Consider the following 6511-nt stretch of genomic DNA (forward strand, 5'->3'; position numbering starts at 1 on the left):
TACATGCAGGAAAAACCTTGGGATAAACCAAGACATAGCTGTCTAAGGCGCTTTACAGAGTGCCCAAAAAGGGCGCTTTTCCAGTGCCTGTTTGCTGTGTGAGGGAGCCGCAGCGGAAAACCGCGCAACTCCCCCACGCAGCAAAAAGAACACGCAAAAAGCGGGTTCTTCTTGCGGCACAGTTGTGATGCTGCAAGGCGGCAATGGTGCACTTGCAGCAATGTGCAGATGCTAAGTGTCCGTCACATCAAAATTTCGGCGCCCATGTGTATAGGGCGCTTCCATTTTTACACCCCCAGTACGTACTAGGGGTGAGGCCTGATTGGATGCTCCGTCATCGGCCAACCCCTAGTACGTACTGGGGGTGGAGCAAAGAGCCGTCTAGAAAGGGCCTAAGTCTGCCAAATCAGTATGAAAAGGGAACTTATAGCACCTTTGATACTCAATCAAAGAAAGAAACTGCCAGAAAGCATAAGCTTTTCTAGACTTAAGTCTGCTTCCTCAGATGCATGGACAGACCTATACAGTCATTCCTTTGTATCGACATGGGATCCATTCCAGAACCCCTCACTGCAGATAACAAAAACCAGGGGTCCTCAAGTACCATTGTTTCCTATGGCAGCAATGCACACACACCTCCATTAAAAATAACAGGGCTTATTGTCCACAGAAGCTCAAATCTGTGGGTGGCAAACCTGAAGATAAGAGGTGCCCGATGTACAAGCTAGTTGTGTGAGAGAATAGCAATAGAAATGCTTGTGGGTATGGAGATGCTACAGGGCTTTATACACTATAGCAAAGCCTTGGACTTTATAGATCATGAAAAGCTATGAAATGCTCTTAAAGACATGGGAGTCCCATTACATTTGATAGTTGCAAAGAGAAATCTGTACTTAGGACGAGAGGCAACTCTCAGAACAGAATATAGAGAAATTGAACGGTTTCCAATTGGAAAGTGGGTCAGGCAAGGCTGCATATTATCACCCTACTTGATCAACTTGTATGTATAAAATATCATATGAAGAGCAGGTTTAAACTCAGAAGAAGGTGTAAAAATAGCAACATCAACAACCTAAGATATGCAGATGACATCATACTACTAGCAGAAAACACCATGGACTTGGAACAATTATTAAGGAAGATGAAGAAAGAAAATGCAAAGGCATGCTTGTTGCTGAGCATAAAGAAAACAAAAGTAATGACCAAAGAGGAGCTATATCAATCCAGCCTAGATAATGAAGAAATCAAAATAGTTAAAGATTTCCCATATCTTGCATCAAACATGAAGCAAATGGAGACTGCAATCAACAAATAAGAAGACTGGAAATGGGAAGGGCAGCAATGAAAGAACTGGATACAATCCTGAGATATACAACTGAACACTAAAATTGGAATAGACCAATCCATTGCATGCTCCATCATCATGTACAGATGCCAGAGCCTGACAGTGAAGTAAGTGGGTAAAAAGAAAATAAACTCTTTTGAGCTGTGGTGCTGGAGAGGCAATGCTAAGAATACTGTGTGACCATAAATACTTTTTTTTTTCCCAAGAAGGCTTTAAAAAAGAAATGGTTTTAGGATTTTCAAGAGATTGACAATTGGGAAGTCCATTAAAAAAATGCAAAGAAATAACATTCTGTCTAATTCTGTATTTTGTAGGGCAGTCAGAGTAAGCCCCTGAGCCTTCTCATCAGTCCTTGGGCAGCAGAGATGAGCTGAAAGAGGGCCAGTAAACTAAGATAAGACATCTTTGGTCTGGAACAGATGAGCCTTTGAGGCATCCTCGTCACGTGCGAGGGCTGCTTGGTGGGTGGAGCGCCCACATGCCCGGCAGCTCTCGCACGTGACAAGGGCGCTGCAGCTGCAGTGTGTCCCACCAGATGTGGCGCGTACTGGTGACTTCGCAGCTGTGCTGCCTCCAAACGGGGCGATGCAGTTGCAACATCACCGCGACATCGCTGGCACAGAATTGCACTGCAAAAAAGGAGCCGCTTCCCGGTGCTCCTTTTTTGCTCTGCAGGAGCACCATGCATGATTGCTGCTGCGCTCCTGCGGAGCAAAGAGAGGCACCGGGGACGCGCCTCTTTTTGGCGGTTTGTACCCCACCTTTGATAATCTAGAAAAGACATATTTTTGGAGGTGGTTTATTTTTCTAGTTAAACCTATTCTGGAGAGCCTTGTAGCCTGCCTAAACAGCCAGGTTTAAAGGTCAAAGTTCTCTTAAATCCTTCACTGTAATTAGAGGAAAGATTGCTTGATTAGTGTGGGAAACATTTTATTATTTAATGTCTCTATAGCAACTATGACCTTGCAACTGCTGTTTCTGTACTTCCTGTTTGAAATATGACAAAGGTCTGAGAACAGTCAGAAACTTCATTTAGCCCCAAAGGGCTCATGCTCACTTACATTTAAACCAGTTTGCGAATCACCTTTGCTCCATGTTGGTGAATCGATTCCAAAAGGTCTGTCGCTCCCACTATGAAAGTGGATCTTTTCATTATCCCCTTGTAATCACTTCTTTTTGGCACTATTGTCATCCCCATTAGTTTGTGCCTCTTCAAAATGCATGGCAATCATCTGTGTATCATCAGTGACATAAAGGGCAGCCTGTGCAGCTTGGCTTGGGAACTATATATATATCTTGAAAATAAATTGGTAGAAGATTCATTTCATTGCTTTTGCAGTTACCTGCCTCACTGAATGTAAGTTGCTGAAAAATCAATGAACTGAATATTTTATCAATTTTATTTTTTTTAAAAAACGTATACACCCATATGTCACACCACAAGCACAAAGGCAGCACCGAGGGGTGGAGGAGAATGGTGGATCTACCAAAAACTAAGGAGGGATGATAAACACTCCCCTGCCATTAATTCTTCCCCTCCAGAATGATGCAATTCAGATCTGTTGTTCCCACTTGTTGAACATGCTTTGGAATCAATTCTTTTCAAAAGAACCGCTAGTAAACTAGTGTCTGGAAAAACTGGGTGTATGTGTTTGCCTCGCTTCCGTCATCTTTATCATCCCTTGTCACGTGCAAGAGCTGCCGGGTGTGTGGGCGCTCCGCCCACTAGGCAGCCCTCGCACGTCAGAGGGCACCTCAAAGACCCATCTGTTCCAGGCCAAAAATGTCTTATCTTAGTTTACTGGCCCTCTTTCAGCTCATCTCTGCTGCCCAAGGACTGATGAGGAGGGTCAGGGGCTTACTCTGACTGGCCTACAAAACACAGAATTAGACAGAATGTAATTTCCCTGCATTTTGTCATCTTTTGGCCTGTGAGGGAGAGAATAGGCTGGCTCAGCTCCATCAGGGCCAGCCTGAAGATAAAGCTCCCCCCACCCTCCATAACTGTCATCTTTTGGTCTGTGAGGGAGAGAATAGACTGGTCCTGATCCAATACAGAGCGATCCAAATCCAGAGGATTATCCGACCTTGAAAAGTGAAACCTAGAGGGAGAGGCTTCGGCATGGACCCAGGCCTCTCCTTCCTGGGCCTTTCCTCCCCCTGAACGGGCGCTTCAGAGTCTGTTGGGGGTGAGGAAAGTGAAGCTGGGAGGGAGAGATCTCAGCATGGGTCCAGGCCTCTCCTTCCTGGGCCTTTCCTCCTCCCAAACGGGCTCTGAGGAGTCCATTCGGGGGAGGAAAGCGAAGCTGGGAGAGAGAGGCCTCGGCATGGGCCCAAGCCTCTCCTTCCCAGGCCTTTCCTCACCCCAAAAGGGCTCTGAGGAGCCCGTTTGGGGTGAGGAAAGACAAGCCGCCCTTCTTCCCCACAGGCCCGGAAAGGAGCGGGCCGGGAAGGAGAGGCCCCTGGGCCCGTGCCGGGGCCTTTTCCTCCTGGCTTCACTTTCCCTGTCCCCTTGCCCATTGCGACCGCAATATTTGGGAACGTGTCTGGGGGGGAGAGGTGTCGGATAAGTGAATGTCAAATAACCGAGACTCTACTGTAACTGTTTTAGTGGTTTCAAATATGTATACTCTTATCCTATGGCTGTTTTTAAATTGGTTTAATATGTTGTAATGCTTTTATCTTTTGGTGTTTTCTGGTTTTGCATTTTCCTGTCAATAGACATCTGTGTATTGTTATTTTTAATATACTGTACACCCCCTGAGTACTCTGTTCAATATGTGTTTTAAAAATGTAATGACTAAATCAATTAATCAATCTCAATATACACTCAGTCTTCCATATCCATGGATTTTTTAATAATAATAATAATAATAATAATAATAATAATAATAATAATAATATGTTTTATTTATAGACAGCTATTCTGCAATGATCATAGCGGTGTACAGTAAAAATTGTAATACAATTGTTATCCCTTTCCAAGCCTCCACAGCTTGAAAATATTTATAAAATATATAAATTCTGAAAAAGCAAACCTTGATTTTGCCATTTCATATAAGGGAGACCATTTTATTATGCATTGTATTTAATGGGACATGAACATCCATGGATTTGGTATCCACACAGTGTCCTGGAACCAACCTCAGCAGATACCAAGGGCCCACTGTACTCTCCTTTTCTAGCATGCATAATAGGCTGCCAACTAAATTGTGCATATCCTGTTCTATCTCAAGCACTCTTCACCACAGCACTTTAATTTTCTGTACTTCCACATGTACCCCTTTAAAGTATAAAAGACAGAGTTGGAAGGGACCACATGAGCCATTGAGTCCAACTCCCTGCTCATTGTAGGATCTCCGGCTAGATCATCTCTAGCAGGTACCTGTCCAGCCTGTTTTTGAAGATGTCCTGAGAAAGAGACCCCACCACCTCTCTAGGCAATTGATTCCATTGTCAAACTGCTCTTACTGTCAAGAAGTTCCTTCTAAGGTTCAATTGTATGTAGAAGGTGGGGCAAGCTTGTTTTCTGCAGCTCTAAAGTCTAGGGTAAAAGTCAACTGATTAAAATCACAAGAAAAGAGGTCCCAACCTAAAACATTATACCGAACTTTCATACTGAAAGAGCTGTTCAACAGTGGAACAGACTGCCCTGGAAGCTTCTCCAGAGAGCACACTGAACCAGTCTTTGGCTGTGGAATCCTTGAAAATCCACATATTCTGAGCATCATTGATAATATGGGCTAGAAGCTATCCAGGTACAGGAGAGATGAAATTAAGAAGCAGAGAACTGAGGTGCTCCATTCTCTTCTTGCCCTGAAATAGTGACAGTCACACCCAGGTTTCATAGGGCATTTCCATTAAAATCCTGCTAGGGGAAAATTGTCTAGTTAATCTGAGGGGAAAGACATTGAAGTGCCCAATATAGTTGGCCCTCCATTTTCATATGGGATCCGTTCCAGACCCACCCAGCCCCGCAAAAAACAGAGGCTCACAGATATTCAAGCCCCATAGGCTTGAATAGGCATGCCTCCAGGCACATGTGCCACTGAAGATAGCGGAGTTGCCCCTCCGTGGATATTCAGGGCATGGATCTCAGATCCGTGAATTAGGAGGGGCGACTGTATTTTTACTCCTGAAAGCTTTAGTATTCAGCAAAGAATGAATTATTTCACTCATATCCTCCCCTTTTGTTGTTGTTGCAAAATGAAACAGAAGGAATAGATTATGCACATTGATTATGGAAGGAATGCTGTCTTCCAGCATTAAGTGCTCTCAAACATAGTGGAACACCTGAATTAGAATCATCTGCACCCTGTAGAGAGCCCAGCAGCTTCCATACCAGCTGCAAGCAAGAGGGGATCCACAAGTTGGATAGCTGGGAAGAAGGAAAGCTTCTTGAGGGGAGAACCTTTTCTGAAGGTATAATTGGCCAGCAAGAAAGAGAGTAGGAGACTAAGAAGGAACAGCTATAAAAGATGGCTGCCTGAACTTATGTCAAGAAACGGCCACATTGAGAAGCACTCCCAATTCATGTCATTGCTCATTACTGCTTACATTTGGTCCTGCAAACTTGCCAATGGGAACAGAGGAGAAACTATGATGAAGGACTAGACATGGAATAACTAGCGGGTTCCCTCTCTTCCCCCCCCTTGTTTACATTTACTCCTAGTTTGCCTCTATACAGTGGTAACCCCGGGATAACGAATGCGGCCGCCTTTAACGAAAATTTTCCGGGTTAACGAAAAAAAATCAATAGGAAAAAGTGTTCCGGTTACGTTTTTTTTTTTTCGGGTTACGAAAAAATTTTTTGGGTGCCTTTTTCGGCGCTTTTTTGCACGAAAACATGGGGCTTCGCTATTAGCGCCTATGGCTTTTTCGGCTTGCGAAAGCTTTCGGGTTAACGAACGCGGTGGCGGCGAATGAATTAATTCGTAACCCGGGGTCCCCTGTAATTTCTTCAACTCTTTATATCTTGTTTCCTCCACACAGAAAACTGTGAGCAGACACCAAAAAATCCCCCATAAAGAAAATATCAATATTTTAAATAAATGTATTCACTGCTGGTTGGGTTTTTAGTCATTTTAGGGGATTATTTTAGTTTGAGCCTGTAATGGTAAAATATAGTTTCTTTTATTTTTTAATCCCCCCACTCCCAATACAATT

Source organism: Sceloporus undulatus, chromosome 4 (genome assembly GCF_019175285.1).
Source record: "Sceloporus undulatus isolate JIND9_A2432 ecotype Alabama chromosome 4, SceUnd_v1.1, whole genome shotgun sequence".
In the NCBI taxonomy this organism is placed as follows: domain Eukaryota; kingdom Metazoa; phylum Chordata; class Lepidosauria; order Squamata; family Phrynosomatidae; genus Sceloporus; species Sceloporus undulatus.